This window comes from Geospiza fortis, unplaced genomic scaffold (assembly GCF_000277835.1).
Source record: "Geospiza fortis unplaced genomic scaffold, GeoFor_1.0 scaffold112, whole genome shotgun sequence".
NCBI classification, from domain to species: domain Eukaryota; kingdom Metazoa; phylum Chordata; class Aves; order Passeriformes; family Thraupidae; genus Geospiza; species Geospiza fortis.
The window spans coordinates 9,224,105-9,250,958 of NW_005054298.1; the positions used below are offsets into that span (position 1 = coordinate 9,224,105).

General features: G+C 44.3%; 1 protein-coding gene across 2 annotated transcripts in view; it reads left to right on the forward strand.

Moving 5' to 3' along the window:
* Positions 1 to 26,854, forward strand: part of SEMA5B (semaphorin 5B) — a 263,423-nt gene that overhangs the window by 37,708 nt on the left and 198,861 nt on the right. The window contains exon 1 of one of the 2 annotated variants that reach the window (XM_031056895.1): positions 19,883 to 19,932. The exons of the other annotated variant lie outside the window; for it this stretch is intronic. The gene's annotated coding sequence lies outside the window, so the exon portion shown is untranslated. Of the gene's footprint in view, positions 1 to 19,882; positions 19,933 to 26,854 lie in introns of those variants that run through there. 2 annotated transcript variants of the gene reach the window in all.

The following is a 26,854-nucleotide window of genomic DNA, read 5'->3' on the forward strand; positions in this document are numbered from 1 at the left end:
TCAGCAGCAGCTAGGCATCCAGGTATTTAATTTTTAAACTATTAACACATAACATGGATTTGCAGCTCTATTTTCAGTGCAAATATTTTATAAAATATTGAAATTTAACACAGCTCTATATTCCTTGTTACAGGATAGTTAAACCTATAACGGCAGTTTCTTCCTTTATCAAATCCTGTAGAATCCTATTAGCTGCTGAGCTATAAAATCCAATTGGCCTTTTTCCCGTAAGATCAGCTGAGAAGATGTGATATAAATTCAAAATATTAGCACAGACTTTAGCCTAGGGCAAACACTGTTCTCTGCAACGATATAGGGCCTTCACCGTACTTACACTAATATTTGTGACATACCCTTTACCCTCAGTTTGAGACTTTGCTTTCCCAATCAACAAACCTGTCAGCTTGAGACTTATTTGATGAAGCAGTTGAAGCATCCTGCTGTGAAAGTAAGCACAGCATTCAAGGGTCATTTGAAGTCCAGCTGACCAAGTCCTTTCTTTAAGACCACTTGAAGAGGGAGGGAAAATTGGAAAAAACTCTGTGAAGAGAAACTTTACACCAAAGGAGGAATTTGAATGAAAATATTATATAGCTGCCTGAAGTGGTGGAAAAAGATGACTACACAGGGTTAATTGCATCTGCAAAGTGTTTTCACATTTAAAGAAAGAAGAAAAATGTTAAATCCTACACTTTTTCTTGTCTGCCAAGTCCATTTATAAGCCTCTTAAACTGGCGTGTAGCTCTGTGAGCTCCTTCAGGCCATAATCATGTTACAGGTGTGGGCAGGGTGGGCCACAAGACACTTGGGTTTCCCGTGGGAGAGGGGAGAACGTGTGCTGTAACCAGCACACTGAACAAGGGGTCAGGAATGGTTCTGGCACAGCTGGAAGCGGTAAACATGGCTGGGGCTGTGTCCAAACCAGCAGAGCACTCAAAGAGCTCTGTGGCTGCAGCCCCCATGGCCCTCAGGTACAGAAAGATTTCCTTACACACAGGATTTGCTTGTAAAGGACTTCTGTGGGGAGTGAGCATGTAAGCTCAGCCTAATGAGATCTGGGGAGCAGGTGCAGATCTTTTCAGCTTTGTCTCAGAGCTGGCCATGCAGGATCCATGCTGATTGACAATAGTGAGGTGTCTTTATGATTTTCATTTTGTTGTTGTTGTTGTTTTCTGTTACCTGGGATATTCCAACTTCTTGTTACTTTGGATAGCAGCATGCAGAGGGTATATGTGATTTTTTTTCGCATAGTTAGAACATAGGAATTTAACACACACCTTATAATTGGCATTCATTATACCAATAAAAACAGCAATTAACCTGCTATACCCTTGTCTGAGGTTGACAAAACAAGGAATTAAAGTTGTTGCCCAGCAAAATGGTATCTTTTACTTTCTCTCAGAAATAGGAAAATTTGAAGGCAATTCACTTGAGATCACAAGAAAAACCAACTATCAAGGGGCTTGAACCAAGGAACTTGAAAATACATTGATGGCTTTATTGCTAAAAATCTTGTCTTTCCATTACATTAAGGTATAGATGAAATATGTAAAAAGAAGCTTGCATTGCCAAGCTTCTTGCTTAGTTTAGTGGCATAAACAAGCAGCTCCCTACTTCATGCTGTAGGGGAGGTTTGGGTTGTACACACCCAGTAGGAAGCAACTTGAGGGTCAGAGATGATTCTTGTATGAGATTGTTACTTCTTGGCAGGATGTGAGTCAGCAACAGGTCTTGTCTAAAAGACATGACTGGAGGGGGTAAATTGGGCCATTTTCAATTACCAGCAGGACAGAAAGCCCCACCTCCCAGCAGTGTGTAGTCACAGCCTCGGGCACATTGTGCCCTTGCCAGATCTTGTATAGGAATTTATATCTGAACAGGTCTGGTCCTAGAGAAAGACTCTTTAAAAGGTGTTGGCAGATGATGACATGGATGAGAGGGGTGTTCCTGATGAATTGGTCAGGCATGGTGTCACTAGTCCTCCCCAAAATATATAAAATAAAGTTTCTGACATTTGAAATCATTAATTATCACTTAGCATTTTTCAGAAGTGAAGAGGTCCTTGTTCCATTTTGCATAGTTATTTCTTGCAGATATAATAAAATAAGAATTCATGTAGGATTTTCTTCTCTGTACCACTTAACAGCAAGTGTGTATTAAGCAGTCGCCACAGTGATCTCTAGCTCCAATCCTTCTCCAATTCATCCTTTTTCATATATGAGGCCTGAATTAATTCAGTGTAGAATTGTGGCCATAGTGTATAAGACACCATTATATCTTCCCAAGGAAAGTACTGTAGAAATTCAAGATCAGTATTTTAAAACACCCTCCAGGTCTGGACTCGTGCCTTAAACTCTATCTGAAAATAAGCAGAAGTGCCAGACACTGCCTGTTTTGCCCTGCCGCTGGCCCCCTGCCTTCAGAGCAAATTAGGAACAAATGTGGAACTCACAGGCCTGCTTAAGCACTCCAGCAAGTTTAAAAGCAAACATGATGATAAAAAAATCAACAACCTTTTCATCGAGTTTTAACTCTCTCTGACTCGTTAGTAATGATGGAGATGTATTATGTAAAATAGAAATGTAATATATATTCATTTCTTCATGGTGTCTCTTTATAGTTGGCAAAGGAGTAATGGGGTAATTGAGGGGAACTATTCATATATTGTTTGAGGAGATGAACGAACTTTTTCCTCACTGATATCTCCTCCTGTGAGAGAAAACACGTTCCTTCTCTGATGGTGTTGTGACTTTTGTCACGTTCTGCTTCTGAGAGTGTTTCTTAATTGGCACCTCTCAGATGAGCCTGTCTGTCAAAATCACATGTAGCACCTGGATGCATAGTGTAACAAAATACTCCCAGTATTTGAAAGGAATCCAGATTTAATATCATATTCTATAAATAAAGACTCCTTGTTGATATGAGATTGATGTGATATGCCTTTAATCATAAAAATGAAAAGTCGTCTCTGCATTTTCATTCTAATGTTGAAGGTTTCAGATGCCAGATCAAGACAGAACTTGGACCCACAAATAAGCACCACTGAAATCAATGACCCCTAGACATATGCTGAATTTTAAGTAAATGCTTCTTAAATGCTTAAAAGTGAGGCCCCACTTTTCTTAAAATCCATTAGATTTCATTTTTAGACTTTATTGGTGTCCTAATTTCCGTGGATTTGGAAATGTCCCTAAAAATGGGGATAGACTATATAGTTTCCACAGTATTGCTTTGGCCACCATCCTGCAGCCACATCCAAAGAGTGCAAACTATTTTCATATGAGCAGAGATTTCCTGGATGCTGTACAAATCTATAATCCCCTTCTTCACTTGTAGCAAGCTAAACTTACATCCAAGAACATATGATCATGCAGCCCAGTTCATGGAAAAAATCACTGACATTGGAGGAAGGGCTCTCTGTTAGCCTGTGACATTTCCCAAGTGAATTACATTGTCTGTTCTCGTGTCCTGTGTTCCATATTAGCAGCTTTGAAGGTTGCAGGAGCTTGAACCTCTTGTTTAGTGATAATGACTGAAATGATTGAACATAGAGAATCTCAACTAAAGACTGTGTGGTCAGTGAAAAGTCCTTACTGACTGGTTTTGATGATAACCTTGTTTTCTGTTCAGACCAAACACTGACGTAGGAACTGAGTTTATAAGAAAGTGTTCAGCACTTCATGCTGAACACAGGTGTGGGTTTGGAGTCCTTTCCTGGGGAGATGGAGATCTGTGGACATTGCAAAGAGAAGTGTTCTACATTCTTACTTGTGTGCACAACGTGGGAAGGCTGGAGAAGCACGTGGCTGAGCATAAAAATGAAGGATAAAGTGCTTTCCTTGCGCTGATGAGAGCGAACACACAGACAGAGAAATGCACACAGACAGAATGAGCCCTTTCATGCAGGGAGTGATGATTTACTGATGTGCTGACTGCATACCAAGTGCATCTGTGACAGGAGCAGGGCTCTGCCCTGCGGAAGACTGGGCTCAGACACCCAAACACCTCAATCCTGTTTTCTTGCTTACACCAATACTGTTCCACTGACTGCATGAATTTACTGCTGACCTATACCAGTATGAGTGTTACGATTTAAGCCCCTTCTCACTTTCTCTTCTGTCTATTTCCAAACTGGTGTAAAAGGCAGTCAGTTGATACCGGCAGTTTGCATGGCTGTCAGTATAATGTGCTTTGCTCAGGTGTGAATGACTTTGGTGGCCGAGATATGGGCCTATTTCCTTTAGTACTGATGATCACTTACGTTGCTGTAGACACCACTGGGTCCCATTCTGCTGGTTATTGCAGTGACTCTGAGGAAGAGGCCATCCCTTTGCCAGATCAAGGGCCTGAATCTGATTTCACGTCCTCCATGACAGGTTAAATGGGTTGAAGTCAATGGAGCCATGCAGGGTGAGAGGAGAACGGAGCATCCAGGGTGATGGATCTACCTACTTAAGGAGTTTTTATGGCTCCCAGAGCTGTGATGTTTGAATGCCTCACAAACTTAAAGACCACTCCTGTGAGAGATGGAAGCACTGTCATCTCTGCCTAACAGCTGGGGAGCTGAGATACAGTGAGATGAAATACCTTGGCCAAGGTCACTGTCGCAGTCTGTGACAGAGCAAGGTCTGCCAAATTAAACCTTGCCAGGTTTCAAGCTGGTATGTGGACGACTGGGCCAGCTTTCCTCATAGCATGAAGTGAATGGGCTGTTCCTGCCTTCTGTCCCCCTCTGCCCCTTCTTCTCTTTCTTGAGTTGTGATGGTGGGAGCTGCCTACCTGCAGGCCACTGAAAAGGATTAGCCTCTGAGATGCTCTCCCCAGCACGGGTTGGCTGAGGTCCCCTGAGGTGCAGGCAGAGGATGGATTCCTGTTTCCTAGGAGTGTGGGAATCTGGGGTCAGCACACCAGCAGCCTGTTCATTACCAAGGTCTGAACTGTAGCACCTTCCCCTCTCACATTTCTGTTATTTAGGGTGACTAATCATAATAACAAATTGATTAAGGTTAACTGGATAAAGTCATCTAAGTCATATTTACTGCTAAACTAACTGCCCAGGGAGGTGAATTAATGATCTTTACAGAAACCTTTTATGGTTATTTGGCCACAAGGTGCGATCTGGTTTGATCTTTTATGCAACATAAATCAGTTTAATGGTTAAATCTGTGCAGCTAGCTGTTGAATTTAAATGAGGGCTTTTTAAATGAAGTATGATGCTTTTTCACACACAGAGGGACATTGAGCAGGTGTATATTGCAATTAAATGGGAAAACTTACAATTAGATAATGTTAAGTTTGTGACACTGGCTGACAGGAGCCCAGAGATTCATGGTGAAGGTCCATGATCAATCATTAATCCCTGCCACTGCGGAAGAAGTAAAATTGCAAATGGTTTCATCTGAGGTCAAAGCAGTGTGGGAGAGTGATGTGGGTCGTGCAGCGGATGTCTGATATCAGCCATTCATTTCAGTAGCCTTGGGTTCAAATACTCTGCTGAGGTACAGATGGAAATTATTTGATCTTCTGAGACAGCTCTCAGCCTTCTAGTATTTATGCTGTTTTGGTTAACACCCAGGAAGCCAGGATCTGTTACAATAGGCAGCTACAAACACATCCTGGGAGATGGCTTCAGATGGTTGCAGATTTTCCAAGATGGGAAAATGCTAAAAAGGCATTGGTAGCTCTCCCAGCCTTCCTGCACTTTAACACTGCTCCTAAATTGCTTGATGTAGTCACAGCCTGTCCTCCCTCATTTATACAGCAGTGTTATCTCTCCCAAGGGCTTGCTGTATAAATAGTGAATGCACTTTGGGAAGCAGAGGCTGACAGACCTGTGCCAGTGCACCACAGGTCAACAACCCAGATCTGAAAATGAAACCAGAGCTTCTGGTCTACACAGAACTGCCTGCTGGGTCTCCCATGAGTCCTGTCTTCACCCAAGGATGGAAAAGGGATCAACTATTAGACAGGACAGCTTAGCCATGAGCTACTTTCCAGGGGATTTGCTGGACTTGAGAGCAGTCTGTTAGACACACCTGTTTGCTCAGGTGTTTCCTGAAGAAAGGGAGGAGTGTTTGGGATGTTGACTGAGCGCTGGGAAAAAGCTGTTTGTATTTGGGAAGGCGTGGAGAGGAGTGAGTGCTTCCTGTTTGATTGACTTCTGTTCTGAGTGCTCCTAAATTAATGTTTTATTGGAGATATTAAAGAATAGGCAAACAGCTGAGATGGGTGGATGTAGGTGAAAGGATTCATAAATGCTCAGAGGAGGATTGGTCCAGGCAGAATAAGACACTTTTTTCCCATCCAAGTGGGGCATGATCCTCCTGGTCTTGTCTCCTTTTTGATCAGACAGCAGTTCCTTAGTTTTTGCTGTAGACCTCGGTCTGTAAGTGATTTTTTTAAAAGTGATTTGGCCAGGTCTTCCTGCACATTTGCACTCCCTGGTGTGACCAGGACAGGCAGCACAGTGATGTGCCCACAATACTGAGCTGGGACTTGATCATCCAGTTACAGCCTTAACTCTCGTGTGTTCCCCACCCATGTCCCATCATGGAAAACAGATCTAGTAATGCAGAGTTCTGGGTAAATAATGCTTTCAAGTGTGAGGATTAAAATGGCTATATAAGTCTACTTCTCATAGCTGTGCCTTAAGTTTCTGCTTGAAGATAAAAGACCCACCTGTGTGCAGGGTCAGAGCACATGGTGGACACTTCTTGGGTTACAGTTTTTCAGAACTGCCAGCCAGTTTGCTTTGTTCCTCTCTAGTGGTTCACCTGTGCTGAAGTTCTTCTCCCAGTAAAGTCAGGAATAATGTTTTAACACTTACAGTAATCATTTACATCTTCAAAATGAGTTGCAAACACAACTGAGGAGTTGTTTTCAACCAAGAAGTCAGTTTTGCCTTTTTGATTTTCAACTTACTTTCTTAAAAACCCTACCTGAGTACTGTAATGAATGCTGCTTATAGAACAAGGAAAGGAAGAGTCAGTGGATTTCTTTTGTCTTCTTTTTCTGGTCAGAGTTGTGATTGACAAAAGTTTTAATTAATTTTTTTCTTTATTAACTGACTTGAAACACAAAACAACATGAAAAAGACATTAGCTGCATTCCCTCCAGCCTGCTTTTGCTGTGAATTTGCAGTATTGGAAATTGGGGTTGTTTGGATTCTATTGCTTTTACCTTTAGTTCATTACCTTTTTGTGTAGAACAAAACAGAAAGAACATCCCAAAAATATGTGATTTTTTTTGAGCCTTAATAACAGAATGGGGAGGTTCAGGGTAGTGCCTGAAACTGCTTCAGACATTATCTTTTTGTATTGCATTCAAGTGCAAGTTGGTTCATTAAATCTCCCACTACTTTGGTGAGGTAAGTAAATATTATGATCCTATTTAACATATGCCTCAAGTCACATAAAAAAAGAAAACAACTAGAGACTTGGTATCCTTGGAAGTAAATCATTAAAACTGCAGCTCGTTAAATGAAGACTGAATTCAGTCTAAGGAGAGGATGTTAGGACTGGAAATAGACTTGGTCATCGACCCATCTCCTGTCCACCAAACTGTGATGTAATGATATAGTGACATATGGAAAACTGTACTGATGATTCTGATGGCAGTTCAGATGTTCACTGTAATGATTTTCCCCTGTTTTTATATCAAAGCTCATCGTTTCTGCTGTGCTTGAGCTTGTATAAAGGGTCATAACCAGCCTTTGATCTGTCTGGCTTACACTCAGGGAGGTTCTTGCCTGGAGCCCTGGTACTGTGTGAAGCTGATCTCAAAACAAAGTTTGAAAACTTGACTGGCTCCAAGTTCAGTCTCTCTCATGGAGAGCATAGGATTTCCACCAAAGTGCATAAGGAGGCTTGAATGCATGCAGAAATTTTTTAAAGCATGAAGCAGGGCTGTTGTGGCAAGCTTGGAAAGTGGTTTTGTTTGGAAACAACCTATTTTCTGTAGAAAGGCAGTCTGAGGCTGGGCGGAGAATGTTGGATGCCAATTGCTTTGTTTCTTTACCACTTCACAGAGAAATTGGCTTATTTATTTTATTATCAGGACTTTCAGGATTATGAAAATGAACATTATGATTGCCCTGTGCCAAGCCTACACTGGTCTATCAGTCACTTTTATGTATATTTCAGGATGTAAATCAAATCAGAAATCGTAGACATTTTGTTTCATTTCCAGACTAATAAAGTTGGCTTGTTCATGTGATTTTGATGTGAGGTTTACATTTAAGAAACCTCCAGATATGACAGCTAAATTCTGTCAGCAGAGAGAGTGAATAGTGGTCATCTGAAATATCTGGCCCTGACAAAAATTACTCAGGGATGCATAGGTCAGTCTCTGCTTTGATTATATGACTTGAGTTTCTTAATTTGATGTTTCAAGACTGATTTTAAAAATATGGTTGGCCCATTCTGCTGAAGAAGAGATGTAGTCACACATCACCATAGCCTCACAATTTAGGCAGATCAAATGCATTTTCTTCTTTCTGTCCCACCTCTCAAGGAGGAAACAAAGAGGAAAAGGATTGTGTGGGCACTCTCTCAAAACACTTGCAGAGTGTCAGCAGTTACCTGCCTCAGTTGTGCTTTCAGGTTTGCCCTGGCAGAGTTGTCCAGTTAGAAATAAAAAATAGTGTTGGAGCCTCACTGTGGAACTCAAAGAAAAAGCCAAAGTTAGTAAGCATTCAGCACTGCTCCAAATTAAAACTGCTATAAAACACAAAGCAGATGTTCAGAGGGGATGCAGGCACTGTGAGAAGCAAAGCAAGTGAAGGTAAATCAGCTCTGCTTGCTCAAATGTCCACATCTCCATAACTCTGCCAGATATGCTACAGAGAGGGAATGGGGAAGTGATCCAAACACTTCAGGAGCTGGAAGCAGCTTGCAGCTGGGGGAAAGGAGGTCTCTGGCTGTAGCACATTTTCATTAATTGCCAAAAAAGTTTGCCCACTTGACACTGCTGCTCCAAGTGCTCTGTTTTTAGTCCCACCTGGCTGTGCTGTAACTCTCATTTTCTGCTTGTGCTGCAGGAAGGGAACAAAGCAGCACTGCCACCTTCCCTGCTTTGCCCTTGAAAGGTGAAGACACTCCATTAGAGGCAGAGAGGAAAGGCCTGTGGTAAGGGCACTAGCACAGGACTTGGAGCATTCTGGTTTAATTCTTGCCTTTGCCACAGACTGCTTGTGTGACTCCAAGGAGCTGGTTAATCTCCATGTCCTTTCAGTACTGCAATTGTAGGGATAATCCTTCCCCAGCCTTTTCCTTCCTTGTCTTGCATATGAGCTGCTCAGGACAATTGTGGTCTCAGCTTCTTTTGCCTAATGCAGTAATGGGGCAGTAGGGCTGCATGGGTTGCAGGAAGAATAGAGGCCACTGTGAGCTGATTCAGGCCTCAGACAGATGGAATCAGAGGGTGGAGAGCTGATGCTTGGCAGATTTGTGAGAACTGTGCCCCAGAGGTGTCAGCCACAAGGGATAATGAAGTGCTCTGCTGATAGGAAAAACGATGTGTGTGCTGGGCAAATTCCTGTGGGTCCAGATTCCAGAGCAGTTTCTAGGCAATAAAAGTCTTGCAGTTTTCGTTTCATTTCCCAGGCCCGGGACTTGCTTTACTTACCTGAGGTTCACAGCACATCTGTTAAGGTTCACCATTTGGGTGTCTGTCCTATAGAGTTAAGGGTTGAGTCATATACAGCCATATAAGGGTTGAGTTCAGCTTCATGCTGGAAGTGATGCCAAGAGATGGAGTTCTTATGGTGACAAGTCACTTCCAAGCTGGAACCTGAAGCAGTTTGCCACTTTTAAATGGCCTCGTGGTGCTAGGTCAGCCTTACATATTGTACCTGTTACAACATTGTGGAGCTGGCAGTAACTCAGGGCTGAACCCTCCTGAAACAGTAGAGAGTTTTGTGGGGCAGCTGCTCCCCAAGACAAAGCAGATCACAGAGGGTAGGAGAAAACAAACAACAGCAGAGAGAGATGGCTACTGGCCAGGTTTGATGATACAATTTTTAGGAAATTGTGAATGTATGGAGAAGACTTCTGTTTTCCCTGATGTGTTAATGATTCTTGTTGCTCCAAAGCATTTGAGTGGAGGGGCAGCATGAGAACCTCTATTCAGTTCTGTGGGAATAAATAGAAACCTTTTAATGCTGTGGGACAGCCCCAGCCCTCCTTTGCAGAGGAATCTGAGTAACAAACCAGAAGTGGCCCAAGCACATGTTGTGAGTCTGCAGACCCAGCCCTTCTGAAAAGCTCTCGAGCACGTTTTGAGTAACCTCAGAAGGGTTTGTATGTTTGATTCGGATCTGGCATGACTTCTGTCACAGCCTCAATTGGCAATGTCCCTGCAGTGACTGGGGCCCGAGCAGTGTGGTTTACAAGGGAAGTTGCTATGTTAAATAAAAGTTACATAAGGAATAATTTACCCCCAGCTGCGCACAGTAATGCTGCTGTAATGCCATCAAGACACTGTGCTGACTTCAGAAACTGCCCATGTGAAGTTGAGTATCTTGTTTTTCTCCCCAGGCCTCACGGAGGGGTTTGGAGCCGCAGCTGTGTTCCTCTGCTGCCCGTCCTCCCCTCGCAGGCAGGTGCAGCACGGGAGACACGGGCACGCAGCCCTGGCAGCAAGGAGCCTCCCAGCACCAGCCATCCCCCACGCAGGGTGGTGCGGTTTGGAGGGGGAATTACCCCATCTCTCCACACTTCTGGCTGGCTGGGTGCAAGTCAGCTCCAGCCCGGAGGCTGCAACTGGAGCCTCGGCATGGCACAGAGCTAAGTGCCTCCTCAGGACTTATTAACAAACTCCCCTTTGATGCTCTTTGAAATACAGTTCTGTGGCTCCTGGTCTGCATCCAGAGAGCCCAGGGTGTGGGTAGATGTGGTACGAGCGTGCACACCTGACCTGCAGGCGCGATCGGCAGCGTGCCAGAGCAAAGGCCTTGCGGGTCTGAAGGGTGGCTCTGCCGCCGGGCTCGCTGGATCCTGACATCTGGCTGCCAGTCCCGCAAAGGGCTGGGAGTGTGAGCTGGGAGTGTGAGCCGGGAGTGTGAGCTGGGAGTGTGAGTGTGAGCCGGGAGCATGAGCCAGGAGTGTGAGCTGGGAGTGTGAGCCATGAGTGTGAGCCAGGAGTGTGAGCCATGAGTGTGAGCTGGGAGCGCAGCTGCCCCATGCAGGAGTGGCTGAGCCTGGAGCAGTTTACAGCAGGCCTTTGTGCTGTTCCCTTCCTTAGGCCCCTTGGACTGTTTGCGTGCTCATGACCCCCAGACCCTCTCCAGTGGGACTGCAAGCTATAACGTTTCAAATGAGAGAAGGATGATGGGGGGGATAAAGAGGAGCAAGGGAAAGGCACCTAATACGATTTCAGAGAGCCCTCTGGCAGTCTGTCCGTGGGAGGCTGCCATGTATAATAAGGAAACGATTTGTCTGGGAATGATTCAGCATGTAAAACTCTCCCTCCCTGACCTCTTTCTAAGTCCCCAGCATGGGATTGCGGGAGGTTTCCAGCAGAGGAGAGCCGATAAGGCGCAATAGTTTTCATATGCTTGGAAGAGAGGTCAAAGTGTCCATGCTGAGGCAGCATTCTCACTGCCATGTGGGGCTACGTGGAGTCTACATTTCACCTTTACTCCGTGGAATGAGGTGGATTTTGCTTTGCTTAGAGACACATTAACCATCAGGGAGCTCTCCTTCCCAGCCAGCCCTTGGGGTTGTCCTTCCCACAACCTCTCCCTCTGCCCTGGGGACCATGGTGAGCAAAACCCCACCAGCAGCTGCAGAGCTCCTTCCTGGCTGATTTTCACGGGGCTGCCTCCTCACTCTGAGTTGGCCCATTGATATTTCCCTGAGGTTTCCTTCCCTTTTGTAGGGGAACCACAAGGAGGCCTGGAGGCTGGAGCAGCTGCCCTGTGGGATCCTGGTACTGAGGGCTGGTTTTCAGCAGGGGAAGTTCCTGTGAATTTTCTGGAGCTTGCTCTAGATTATGAGGGTTGAGACATTCTTGCTTCTCAGGTGCTCTGGGAGTTCCTTCTGTCCTGAACTGTAAGCCTGACTTGCACAAATGATTACAAGACTGCTGTTTCTTGGCATTTGGATTTTATAGGTTGTCAGGCTCTCCCATCAAGTGTGGGAGGGGAAGAGGAGAGACAGCAAGAAAGTAAACTCAGCCACACTGAGTTTGCAGATGCTGACTTTTAATGCAGTAGCCACCTGTGTGGGCTTCTCTGTACCCTAATATGCACCCTGACATTTGCAACCTTCTTTCATTGAAATCCTTAATTTCTCTTGGGGTGGGATCTTCTTTTGCTGCTTGCTTTCTGCAGTAAGTTATACTAATTAAAAAAAGATATGGAGTGTGAGCAAATCAAAATGGGCAGCCTGAGGGGGCTGCAGGTCCCTGCCTGCTGCCACTGTCATGTGGGGAAGGAGCAGCTGTGCTTTTGAGTAGTTCCCTTCCAGAGCACTGCAGCTGTGTCCAGACCTAGCGTTGCTCCTTTCCTTTTCATTAGCTGAACTTAGAGATGGCCAAGATTCCTGACTCTACAAGTTCTGGACAGTCCAAATTCTCTATGTGGCTGAAGGCCATGAAATACATACAGCATGCCTTGGGGAGCTGGAGGGGGAGCTGAGCCTAGTTCAGTGATGGGAGAAGAGACAAGATCTGCAAAGGTGTGACCATTCTGCTGCAGGACAAGGCTGGAGTGGGCATGCAAAGGAGTTTCAGGGTGAGAAATGAGTGACAGCCAGCTCACTTCACCTGCAGCAGTGACTTATGCTTATATCTGCTGCACTGCTGGCAGTGTAACCTGCTCAGCCTGGGGGCTGGGTCTGAAATAGTTCTGAGTGTGCAGCTCAGAAGCTGCCTGTGGGCACCCCAGGCTTAGTGAATTCACAGGGTACAAAGCCAAGGTGAATGAGGCACCCAGTGTTAGCCCACAGCGAGGCTGATGCTCAGCAGTGAGGGAGATGTCAGAAGTTCAAACCAGGATTTATGAATTCACCTTCTGAATGCTTGGCTTTCCGGGTCCATCAGAGATACCAGCAAGGACTGCAAGTGAAATAACTCTTTTCTCTGTTACTAGGTGATATCTATTACCAGACACCTTAGTTTCTGTTCTGCTCCTGGTGGGGACATTTTGGCCAGAAGCAGTTTCCAATCTGGCAAGCACAGCAAAAGTATTACAGGAAGGGAGAGAAGTCCAGATCCATGGAGGAAATATTTTTATTATCTTTTTCTTGCTGGTTTGAAAATAGCCCCTAAGCAGGGTATGTATGCCCGGAACTGAATTGTTTCAAGTTCCCTCTTCATATGTATCAGCTAGTAACAAGTCCACTCTGCACTTCTGTCTCTTTTCTGATTTTGGTGGGGACTTTCGGAAAATCAACCCAGATCTGGATTCCTGCTTGAGCTGTGCATCTGCTGGGTCTGACACTGCTAAAAATTAGCTGCTTTGTGGGGTGTGTGCATGCAATAAATGGTTCTCTGTGAATGTCTTCTCCCAGCTCCTAACATCCAGGGACTGGCTCTGAAATGGGTAGCATTTTGCAAAAGCTTTTGCCTCTCCCTGTCTACAGTTTGCCATCACAAAGCTGGATAGACTTGTTACCAGTATGAGTGCCCAGTCCTAGCTCTGTGTTTTGTACTTTCTCCTCATAGCTGCCAGTACAAATGTATTGCAGTCTGTCGCAGCCAGGAACAGAGGAAAACCAGGGAGTGTGGATGAAATTTGGTGACTGTCTGTCAGTCATCATCTTCCTTGCTCTGCTGTTCACTTTTGCTGTGTAGAACAAATCACGTAACCTTTCCGTGTCTCAATTCCTTCCCGTATAATGAGGACAAATGTTAATTTGTCTTCTAGTGACAGAGGTGTGTTCATACTCACAAAGTGCTTTGGTAATCACAGGTATTCGGTCAGTGCCATGTATTGTTATCCAGCCATCTGATCAGTGTTTCCTGACATCTGGCCACATGGAGCTGCCTCTGTGTGGTACTGCAGACCAGCTTCCTGCCGTGCCAGATGCTGAGTGTGTGACAACCAAGAAATGGTGGATCTGCATGTGGCACCTGGGTCTGTGCTGCTGCTTTCTGCCCTGGTGCATTGGTAGCCATGGAGCTGCTGTGGCAAGGACAGTGTGTAGCTCCATGGGGAGAAAAGAGGATGAACAGATCCCTCTTTCTCTTCCCATCGCCCAACCTTTTGTCATCACTTGTTCTATGAGCCCCTGTGTATTCTCTGGTGTGCAGCCATGGCTTGTGATGGGATGGTCAGCAAACCCATCTGCTCAGGCTCTGTGATCCTGCGGCTTGGCATAGTGGGAGCTTGCTCAGTGGTAATTAACAATGTGCACTTCATGAGCACTTTCACCATGACTTTTCCGAGCAGTCTGTGTCACACCAGTGCTTTCTTCATTACCTTTTCCCACTTCACTGTTGAATTAATTCTTTCAGACCTCTTCCCAGAGGAGCTCCTGCTCACTCACTGATATATTGGGATTTCTTAAAGCCCGGCTTTTTCTGGTTTTCATACCTTGGATATTGTTTCCTATCTTGCCCTGCCTTCCCTAGATATTAAACACTTCGCATTTCTTTTACAGTCCCTGTCTGATATTTTCTCTCTGCATTTTGTCATCCCAGTCTTCTTTTTTAGCTTTCCCAGTCTCACTCTTTTATACAGGAAAATGGAGTTTTGAGCATTCTTAAATCATCCTGTAAAGTTCTGCAGAGCACAAGTTCCCAGCAGCAGCATCCTAGGTGCTGGGAAAATGATTCCCAAAAGCCTTTCATTCTTTTCTTTAAATACAGGTTTTGGTCCTTTCTGTAGACCATGGTTGCAGTACTGCAGAAACTCTTAGTTGCATTTATGTTGAGAAGCCCAGGACTCTTCCACATGGACATCTGTGCAACCACAAGGGAAATACTTTATTTTAATTCTCCTAAGAGCCTTACAGAAGGTAATCTTCACAAGAACCCCAGGATCTGGGGTCTTGCACAGGTGGGAAAGCTGGAACACAGATGCTTAACCGGGGTCACAAGAGGAAATCAAAAGCAGAACTGGGATTGGGATTTTTGCACTGCTGCCTTGAAGACATTGTTGAAAACATTCCAAAAACATGTTGGAATGTCTTCAACAGGTTTTCTGCTGCTTCACTGCATGCAGACCATCTACCCTCTACCAAATGCAATGGAAACTGCCACCGGGCATGGACAGCTGGCAGATTTTGAGCAATGGGTCTGAGGTGCAGCTTTGGGAGGAGCATGGATTTATGATGACACATGGTACATATTATAATGTATGACACGTAGGATACATTTTGTGCAATGTCCCTTAGTTGACTAAAAAAAATCAATTACTTGCATCCAAGATTCCTGCCTGAAAGGATTTCTGTCTACAAATGGCCAAACAGCATAAAATTTAACTGCTCTAATGTAGCAAGCCATTTGCCCTCACACCCTATTGTTGATCTGAAGATTTGTGGCTTTGCACAGGGTGGGAAATCTGTATGGGTAATTTTTAGCACTGACTTGTCAGGCTGTCTGCAAACTTATCTCGATGTGTTTTCCTGGGCTTTGCATCTCTGGCAGCACCCCCACAGTGCAGCAGCAAACCAGGACTGGCTCTGCCCTTGGCTGCAGGCAGTGAGTTACGCTCCCTCCCCAACGCAGCTCTTCTCCCTTCTCTGCTGCTCAGGGTGTGTTGGGGGTATCTCCAGTGCTGCAGTGCTCTGGCTGAACAGGCATTCCTTCTTGTTCCAGATGAGATCTGGGACTTGGGCTAGTCTGCTTTAGGTCACCTTGGCTATATGTGATGGTTACTGCAGTGCGTTGCTCTGACCTATCTGTGCACCAGTGGTCCCAAGCTGCTGGTTTGTACGCAAGAAGCTGGGATGCTGCTGCTTGCCGAATATTGTCTTTTGAATCTTGCTGCAGAGCAAGCAAACCAGAGTATAGATTATCTGATCACATGGTATGTGGATTATTGCTTTTTAGTCATAAATAAAGCAGAAAAACTGAGATGTGATGTAGAACATGAGCACACAGCCAGACTGGATGTTCAGCTTTTGCAGCTCAGGCCAGTACCTGCAGAACATAAAGGGTTAGTTATTCTTGCAGTAGCATGATTAGGTGCTATGAACACTAATGATCCAAAAAGCTCAGTTTTAGCTTACGTGAGAATTGTATCCAACTTTTTCATGCCTGTTAACTTTGTAGACAGCAGAGTTCCAACAGGAGGCAGAGATCCAGGAAACTACATGAAAACTTACTGCAAATGCACGTAGTGTCTGACTAGACCTGTGGTCCGTGGTGGGGAGTTAGACAAGGTGAGACTGTAAAAGGCTGTAATTGTACACAGGAGATGGCTGTGATTGCTTTGAATGTGGAGCCATTGTCAGAAACACAGAGGGAAAAGCACTGCCTATTTGAGCACTCTTATCTCAAACTTCTGGCTAAGTGAAGTCAGGAAATGATTGGGGGGTGCTGTTGTTGTCTGTGCATTTTCACCCCTAGGATTTGAAGAAACTTGGGATTTTGTGCTGCCTTTGGCATGGCTTTCTTACCCTTTGCCAAGTTTCATTAATCAGCAGCCAGGGGTTACATGAAGGGTATAGTGTCTGCCCGATGGGAATTCAAGGACCACAAGGTGGTTTCAGTAACGTTTGTTTAAAGGCACTGCAAGGTTTTAAAATTATTTTTGGCTCCTGAAACACAACTGCCATCCTTTAACTATTATCAATGGCAGTAGAGCTTCACATAATAACAGCATGCTGGGATCCATGAGAGTGTCAGACTGGCTTGCTGTTATATGAAAAATGTCACATCTTGCAGCATCTCAGCTCTTGATTTTTGTCTGGTTTTTAGCACTTTGGAATTTGATGCCGTCATATTATCAAAGGGAAAAATGTCTCAAATTAGAGCCTGCTTTAAACAGATGCTTGCAGTCTCAGATAAGTACAATTTGTAGACATTACTCAGAGAAATTTAAATGTTGAAGGCAGCTACCCTCACCAAATTGCTGGGATCCACCTAAACTGCTGAATTTTTACTTCAGATTCCCATTATCCTGTGAGGAGATCTTTTCCTTCTGAGGCATTCCCCTCGATTTGCTGTTATCCCTGCGACTCTGGTGTCTTCTGTGTTGAACAGCAGCACTATCCCCTTGTGTCTGAATCTCCTATGCATCACTGCTCCCAGTTGTGTGACGGTGGTGTTGCACTTCATGCATCTCTCTATGTGGACAGAAAGCTTAATTATGGCACATTAAATGGAACAATATGTAGAGCCTGGGCTAAACTCTGGGATATTTTTAGTCTTTGTTGGCCTTGTCATGGCCCTTGCGGTATTTCTCTGGGAAACAGTTGCTGAGTAGCATCACTTAGCTTGTCCCACATAACTCCAGGCTCTTGGAAAGCCAGTTTCCTGCCAGGCTTGAGACTTCTGGGATGGCTGTTTTCCCAGTGGGAATGTGCCCATTTTAGCATATAAGACCTCATGCTTTATTAATGTTTTGATGAGTGTTTGGGGTGGAAGGGCAATCTCAGAATTAGTGTTGTATTTGGGGGGAGTAAACCCCCAAGGGCAAGAGTTTAAACCATGGCTACGTTATGTGCAGCCAACATCTGCATCCCCAAGCTCCTTTTGCAGAGCAATTGGATCACTGGATCACTGCTGTCGATGGTACCTGGTGCACAGATACTCCCCTGGAAAGGGACAAGAAGCATTCCTGTGACTGAAAAATGAAAATGCTATAGTTGGGTGGAGGACAAGGAGCCAAATCAGTGCCTCCATGGAGAAGCAGTTGCCTTAGTGCCATGGTGGCTGACTGGGCTGGGCTGTCAGCTTGGGCAGCGTTCAGCTCTGCATGGCAGGCTGTCTGGGGAGAAACCCATGTTCTGGCTGGGGCTGTGGGACAGAGTCTGTCATGAGGGGATGTCAGGAGATTTGGAGGAGGGATGTTGCAAGGGCAGGGTGGGATTACAGAGGACTTCGAAGAGCTGGGGTTATGGGGTGACTGAGCAGGGAAGCCATCCTAACCTGGATCCTATGGCAGCATGAGCATTGCTGCTTCCAAAACAGCTTGTGTGAAATGCTGGGTGCAAAATGAGGGTGCAGGAACCTGGGGCCAGAGAGCCAGAGATGTGGCTCCACTGTCTGTCAGGGCCCCTGTTCCATGGCAGAATAGGCAGAAGGGCAGATAAGCCTGCGCTGCCTCCAGCTCTGTGCAAAACCTCCCCTTCAGCTCAAACCTGAGGCTGATGGTTGTGCACTGAGATCTCTGGCTCTAAGCTGTTGTGCTTAAGTGCAGACACATGTTCTGCTCTGCCCATTGCCTCAAGCAATGGAAACCTCTAGCAAATGGTTGAGGCAGCCATCTGGGGATGGTGATGTGTTAAACTGCTGTAACATGATTTGCTAGGGCTCTCTGGTTTTTGAACCTATGGTATTTTCACCTTTGCAATCTCCTCTTTCTTACTCTGAGCATTAAAAGCTTTTTTCCTTAGTTCTTTTTTTTTTCTTTTTTTTTTACATTTTGGTCTGATGAGAATTTTGTGTAACAACATGGCTCCAGGAACTGCAGCTTTATGAAGAAGAGAAAGTTATGGGAGATCGTATAAAATCATGCTCTATTATATTACATAAAAATTAAATAACACCACACTTCAGAGACAGAGAAGCACTTTTATTAGCTGACAGAACACACGTGAAATTTGAGTTTTACATGCAACAGCACACAGGGTGGGTAGCAGGACTGGGAGCAGAACAGACCTCTTCCATGTGTCAACACTGGGAGGGGAAAAAGCACAGCTGAAGATCCTGAGTGTGGAATTCTTCCTCTGCTGGGCAAAGAATTAAATTAAGAATTAGAGCAATTTATTTTCTGCAGTCATTAGACTTGCTTAGCAAAAGCAGACCTTATATATTCTACTTTAAAACTAATTGTCCAGTTTTAAAACTTCTAAGAATCCAAGGAGTGAATTTAAGACAGAGTTTTTTGAAGAAGACACTGCTAGTCCCAAATTGAACCAAGACTTAGATTAATCACAGTCTTCTGTGCAATAGAAGGCATTTGAGAATCCATCTAGTTCATGGGAAAGTGATCTTGGAAGAGCAACAAATAAATAATGTGACCTTTTGACTCTGCTAGCCCTGGAGCTGTGGTAAGTTTGCAGTCAGGCACTTGGTTCCAGACAGGAATTTTCATTGCTGCAGTGAAGTAAATCACCATGAGGAGGAGGCCTCTTTGGCCCTGTCTGCATGGAGATATTTTCAGAGCTCTAATTCTCTGTGGGTGCCCCCTCTATCAGTGACAATGTAAATGAAAGCTGAATGGTAGACCTGCTCAGGAAGCCTGAAATATTGGCATCTTAAACCACCCTAGCTGAGGCAATACCAGAAATGCCAGCTTTATCTCTGCTGTGGTCTGCAGTGGGTTTTGACTAAATCCCATCGGTATGGGTTGGATTTATCCCCAGGGCAGATTTAGTGAGGGGACAAAGAGTGCTGTAGTGCCTTTCTATAGCGTCATCTTGATGTGGCCCTTGTAGGACACATTCAGTTTGCCATTCATGTGCACATATCTTTAGCAATTCAAAGAGGCTGAATTAATGATGGGAAAGAAAATAACTTTTGGAAAAACCATTGGTTTTCATGATTATTAATTCAATGATCCTTAGAAACAAATGGTTTCTAAACCTTATGTTTGGGAAAGGTAATTTCTCTGAAATTAATGTGGCTGAATTTTGTTTCTTTGTTTTGCTTCTGTAGCCAGGCAGAGCTGTGTCTTCCTCAGTCTCAGTTCACATTTCAGCCTTTCCTGGAGCTATATCCTGTCCAGAGCTTGTATTCATGAAATTTGTGAGAACATTCTTATCCTGGGAGCCTCCACTCTTCTCTGCTCTGGATAAAAGCTGGTCCATGAGTTCTCAGGTTAGTAGGAAGAGGAGAAAGTCATACTGCACGTTTGGCCTCATTTCCTTAGGAGCCAGACACAGCACTCATTTTTGTGTAACTATAGAAACCAGTGCTTTAAAGAAATGACCAGCCAGTGCAAGATTTGGGATAAAATTGAGCGTTGCCAGTGATGGTTTCTCCTGATGGGTCATCATGCACAAGGGAATAAAAGGCCTGATTACCACTGAGGCTGCTTGAGGAGACAGTCCAACCAGGCTGGATGTTGTTTTGTTCTGCTTGATTGCCATGGTCTCTGTGAGGGCTCAGCATGACACACCTGTCATGTGAGGAGAGTAAGAGGGGTTTGTGCTCTGTATAGTCATTGCCAGGTTGTCCAAGGAAAATGTGGGGAAAACAGCTTTTCTCAGCATTGCAGCTCCTGTTGGAGAACCTTCTGCACCAACAGGCTCTTTCATTACTCACTGGTACAGCTACATGAGCAGGCATCTGTAGCAAATGCTCCATCTTTGTGGGCTGTGTGGGCTCTGTCCCTACCCTCAGTACAAGACTAGCCACGTTAAACATGCTGAGAATCCATTAAAATGAGTCCATTTCCTCTAATGTTTGCAAAACTGGTGCTCTCATCACTGTCATTCCTGGAAGTCTGTTATGGAACAGTTCCTAGGACTCAGCTTCCGAGTAGTGGAAACCCCTGGAAAAGTACCACAGCCTCTGCTGCTGGCTGTAGAAACCTCCTCTCCTTCCTCAGCATATGTGCTCAATCTGAACCTGTGAAATGCTGAAGAAACAACAGCTATAAACTCACTTCTCTGAAATACTTCCTTTTTCTCTTTTCATCCTCTCCCATCTGCTCTTTTCTTGTGCTTCTCTTCTTTTGGTGATGACAAAGACCCCCCATATTCATTCTGTGGTTTTCCTCTCCCTCAGGCAGCCAGTGAAAAGTACAAATGGTATTTGATGTAAATCAGAGTAAGATTCTGCTAGGTTTCGCTGCCCCCCTTTCCATGCTCTGGGCATTAGTATAATAAAGAAGGCAATTATTGTTACTTAATTTACATTCTTTAAGGCAGATGCCTTTGACCTGTGAGGGATGGGAAAAGACTGGTCAGTAGCGATATGAGGCATGTCTTAAGTCTGGACTGAGGCTGATTTTTCATGTATTTAGGCAAAGACAGGAATGTACCTCTGCCTTCCTTCTGCAGATCATCCTCACCTGCCATACCCTCCCTTGTCGCCTCTTTGTGGGCAGTGATTCATGGGCTCCCCAAGAACACGGCAGCTGCTGCTGGTTCTGGTTCCAGGAATGGTGATGACGACTGCAGCACTGCTCCCCACCAGCTGAGAGCCCCTCTGTAACTGGCCAGAGCAATCACTCAATGGAAGGAGACACCCTGTGGCTGAGAGCTGTGCCAGGGATTTTCTTCTATGCACAAAAAGAAGCCAAACTAGAAGAGCTGGGTTGGCCTGACCTGTCCCTGGACACAGGGAGTAGAGTCTAATCCCCCACTGTGTTGTCCACAATATTTTCTCCTGCCCTGGCTCATTTCCCCATGATGGAGTGAAGGGAAGCAACAAGCTTGGTTCTGCCCCTTGTTTTCCCTGTAGGGTGGCTGCACACAGCCTGATGCTTAACATTTCTTGCAGTGAAGTGGATACAGCTTTTCTCTGGCAAGACTGAGGGAACTGGAACTGCCTGTCCCACAATTTGTTCCTTGGATTCTGCTCACTGGGAAAGCTGGTGCCAGCCTTTATCAGAGCACATGATGTCTTACAATCAAGATGTAAGTGATTGCACTATTAGGATTTTTTTCCAAGTCAAAAATGGCCCTCCAGTGATGTAAAATACTTCATCCTTGATCCTACTGTCATGGGTGCATTGTAGTTCTTCTGCTCTCCCAGCACATCTTCTATTTCATATTCAAAAGTCCACCAATTAATTCATTTACCATGTTTTCTGTCTTTCAAATATTCCTTAAATTTCCATCACTGGGAAAACATTTAATTGCCCTAAGCCTGCAACATGGTTTTGAGACTGGTTTGTTGAGGCTTTGAGGTCAGACAACTTTATTAACAACAGTGGCTTGCTTTGCAGATAAATCCTACTTTTCAGAGAACATTTTTACTAAAGAATTTCACAGCTGATTATGGACACAAATAACTCATCAGAAAAAGTTACTGATACTCAGTGCTTGGCAAGCCCTGAGTCATTATCCAGTTAATGCTGTGGCACCGTGCATTTCCAGCTGTGTTGCAGTGGCATGCAGACCTCAGCAGCTGTTGCAGAGCTCATCAAATGGCTGTTGAGCATCATCCTTGATTTGTCATAAACCTGAAGTTTTCTCTGGGGAGTGAATGTTATCGCCTGCCACAGCCTGGCTACACTACAGTGGTGCTCTGGCACTGTCCTTATCTTACATACACTGCTTGTTTGAATTCTTTCCCTCTCCCCTTTGCTTTCATTATTTCTCCTGTTTGTTGGGATAGTTGGGATCAGATTATTCATAGCCTTATGCTTCTAACGGGCTTGTCTGAAAATGCAGTCTGGTGTATGCTTAGTGCTATCTGGCTTCATGTCTTCCTCTCCAGATGAGTTTATATTAAAAAAAAATATTTAGATGCCTAATAAAGAGTCACAGAATATTTGTTGAACTGCTCAGGTACATTGTCCCTACAAAGAAGAATGGAGTTTTAGGTGTAAGTTATGGTATGGACAAAAGCTATGTTTTATGGAGGATTTTAATGTTTGCACTTATTCTGAAGAGGATCAAACACAGACAATTTCAAAACTGGAAAGAAAATTCTTAGGTGAGGGAGGAAGCTTTGTGTGGGGTTCACAGAAATGCTTTGTTTTAAGAAATGTTTATCTTCAGATGCATAATACAGAACATGCAGAAACAAAACCTTATTTCAGAATGTTTTATGCTTCTCAAAGCTTCTCCATGTCTGATTTTCCCCTTTTCATAAGTTTCCCAGTTTTCTTCCCTTTTTTGTCTTTCAGACGCAATTTTAGCAGGACTGATAAGGTACCACAAATTGTTTTGGCTCAAGGAAAAAAAAATTCCAAAGATTTTCTGACCACTTCAGCCTTACTGCTGATGGAAACCCTATTTCAGTACTCATGTGCTTCCTAGAGACTTGAAAAATCAACCCCATTTTCTGCTGCAAAAGGTGTTTTGCAGATGCAAGAGATCACAGTTAAGTTTCTGATCCTGGTGGCCAGATTGCTTAAACCCTCTGTGCTTCACAAATTTTGTGATATTATGTAAACAACAATAAAGTTGTTTTTCTTTTTGGCTCCTATGATTGTCTCTGCAGGAACTGAATTATTGCAGTGCCAAATTTCAGAGCCCAGCTTTTTAACTCAACCAACACCCCCTCAGTCTTTTAGCTTGGAAACACCTTGTTCAAGTCTCTGCTAAGTGGCCCTTATGTTTGTATGGAAACCTTATCAAAAGAGATGGAAGTCACTCCTGGCCACATCCCTTCATCTCTGAGAAGCACCTTGACAACAGTATTTTTCCTCCCTTTAGTTGCACTGTAATTGCAAGAGATTTGCAATGGTCACTTCCAGGGACACCCAAGTACTCATCACAGGGGAAAGAATTTGTGTGTTTTTGCAGAGAATTGCTAATTTTGTGGCTGTACTTCTTGCAAAACTTGCCTGTCACCGTGACTGGGCTGTGAGTGTCCCTGTGATTGCTCCATAAATAGCCTGGGTGGACAGAGACCAAACAGAGCACTTAAGCAGTAAGGACTTTTCTGTTGGGCCTGCTGGGCTTGTGCAGGTTGTCATTGTCACTGTCACAAACAGGCTGCAAAAAAATATTTTCAGCTGCTTGAGATAAAATGGGCAGAGGTAGAGACTTTGTGTTGGCTCGAAACATTGAGATGATTTCAGGCCAGAAATGTTCTTTCTGCTGGCAGCCCCCTGAAGACTTCTTTGGCCTGAAGGCTCATGTGTTACAGCTTATATATTAGCCCAATAAAAGATTCACGATCTGCCTTGTCTTGCTATCAGTCCATCTCCTAAAAAAATGTTGCTGCAGCTAATGGTGGCTCATATTTGATTTCTATCCAGGGTATTTTAAGGCTGCAAAACCATGTAGCAGGATAGGTGTCTGTCTCAGTGCTATCCTCTGCCTGTTATTGTGTGTGTTTGTATTAATGATGAGATATCCTGAAGCATTAGTTGATTTAAATATTGAAAACAAATGTTCTCCTATTTCTCTGCCTTGGGGCTAGGAGTGATTATTCCAGCCTCTTCAGTGTGCAGGAATCTGCATCTGTTGGGGTCTCTGTTCTGCTGTGAGCCCAACATATGAACTCAGTTTGCAAATTCATCTGACAAATGCTAAAATCGGCACCTAGTTCTGCAGGTGCCTATACCAGTATTATCCCATGGTCAAAATCCTGCTTTGCCTCAGAAATGCAGGTTTTTTTATACTTGGCCACTTGGGTCAACATCCTTCTGTCTCTTTATTGTTTACACCTTGATGTTTCAGTATCACCAGGATACATTATTATGACCCTGGGACACAAACAGTCCACTGCTAATGTTTTTTTTTAGTAACTTGGCAATGTTATCTAAAGCAAAGCAGACTTTTGAAATTGGGACATACTGCAATTCATATGGACAATAAAAAGTATTTGTGGTACAGAGTATTTTGCACATTTGAAATCTCTGTTGTATCAATCTTAATCAGAAAAGTGTGCCTGGAGCAAAAGAAATTGCTGTTTAATATTTCTGATAAAAGTAGTATTTGCAAAAAAATACATTTAGAAATGGTATAAGAGTTTCACACAGTAGCCTTAACAATGTTGATAGTGTTGTTTATAAATATGTGCTTAGGGAGATATAAAATTGTAGATCATTGACTTGCTAAGTTATAATATTATTTTCCAAGCTATTTAGGTGTGTCGACTGAATGACTGTTTAGAATCCATGCAGCACATGTAGTAAAAATTTGCATGAAGATCATATTGATTTCAGGTGCAGGGGAAACATTTCAAGGCAGAATAAATGAGCTGCTGGATTTATCTGTATTCTAAATTGTGAGAATGCAGAATTTGCCCAAGGGACCCCTTCTAGTCCTAATGTGAGCTGGTGCAAGGCAGTGGGAGGCATTGTATACGAGATGTATTGAACAACTGCAAGCTGCAGCTATTGGGTTTGGCTCCTGGCCTCTCCTGTATATCCCACCAAGGCAGTCCGTGATGGATTCCATCAAATAGCCTCATTTCTAGCCCTTCACACAAGGGAAAGCTGCTCCCACAACTATACCCAGAGAGATAGAAGTAGATGTTACTCCTCAGTCTGCTTGTGACATGAGTCTAGTGCTGAGTCACCAGCACTTTTTGGTGGCTGGTGGTTTTGGCATTTGGGGCTGCAGAGTTGGGATACCAGCAGCAGGAGAAGGTGCAGCCCTTTCAGAGCAGTGGTCAAGGGAGAACCTACATCCCTAGTGAGTGGGCAGTGAAGAGAGCTGGAGGAAAACAGAAAAACATGGGGCACATTGCTATTAGTTGCAGAAAAGTAACAGGAATTGCAAAAAACTGATGCTCATGTGGTGATGTGCCTTTTATGATGAAGTGCCTCAAGTTGTCAAGATAATTTTGAACATTTGGTTTCTTCAAGCCAATGTCAAGATCTTTTTGTGTCCTCAATCTGGAGCTCATTAAGTGTATGACGCATGGAAAATTCTGTTTATCGCTTAATAATGTGATACTGGGGAAAACAAACTCTTAACCCCATTTTCTGTTGGACACATTCTGTACTCCAAAGTCAATCTATTGCATATATGTGCACTCAAATATTTCTATATATGTCTCGCTGGGTCTCAGTGTGGATTTGAAAGTTGTTCTGTGCAGAAATCTCACCTGGGCATCGAGAACAAAATACATAAGCACAGAGCTCTGTCCACCTGAGATGGCCTGAGATGGAAACACCCCCTTACTGCCAGTGTTACAGATGGGTATTTCTCTGGAGGGAGATAGTGAAGGATGCAGTGCATTTAGGAGTTTGTTGTTGCCTTGCTTCAAAGTGAGGAGAGAATCAATAATTTGTTAGGCTGTGAGCTGACGTCTTGTCTGAGTGCCAGCTCCGGTGTCCTCCAGGATAAGCTGCCAAAATGTCTGAGGGAGCAAAGCGGGATGTAAATTCCACAAGTCATTTTCCTGAAACTCTTATGTGGGAAACCTTTAGAAGCCTCTCAGTAAGGACAAAATCCTTCCAGGCTTAATGCTTGTTTGAGCAAAATTCTTTCTGAGGTCAGTAGACCTAATCCTGAAGTTTTATCACTTGTTTACCTTGATGGGATTTGAGTGTGTGTAGGGGGAACAGAGGGTCTTGGGACAGGGTGTGCTGGAAATGCTTTCTTGGGAGGCTGGAAGAAGCCTGCCAGGCTCTGCAGAAATGCATGTTTGAAAGGAAGGCTTGCTTCAGTAAAAATTACCTTGGTTTCCCACTTTCTCAGCAGTGGTAGAAAGGGCAGGTGAGGATCTGTCTTCCCTCTGAAGGCTGTTTGGTGCCTGTGGGTGGCCCAGCCCCATCTCCCAGGGATGGTGCATCTCCGAATTCCATGTGTGTGCTTCTAAAGTGGTTTGCATTTCAGACTTTCGTTTGCATCCTAGATGAAAAAAGTCCCCCAGGCTGGCAACCCCCTCATATCTTTTTATTTGTAACATAGCTCATCAGAGTGATAAATAGTGTCAAACACAGAAGCAGATGAGAACTGAGATGTTGGTTTCTCTTATGCTTAAGCTGGAAAACACGCTCTGGGTTTGCTGTGTGGCTCTGGGGAAAGAACCTTGCAGGGGGCTTTGGAGCAGGTCCTGGCTCTGCTTGCCCCATGTGCTGTCATAGTGAAACCCCATAAAAGGCCCCTTGTCCCTGCGCTGCAAGTCATGGTGTGCCAACAGAGCCCTCAGCAGAATTCTC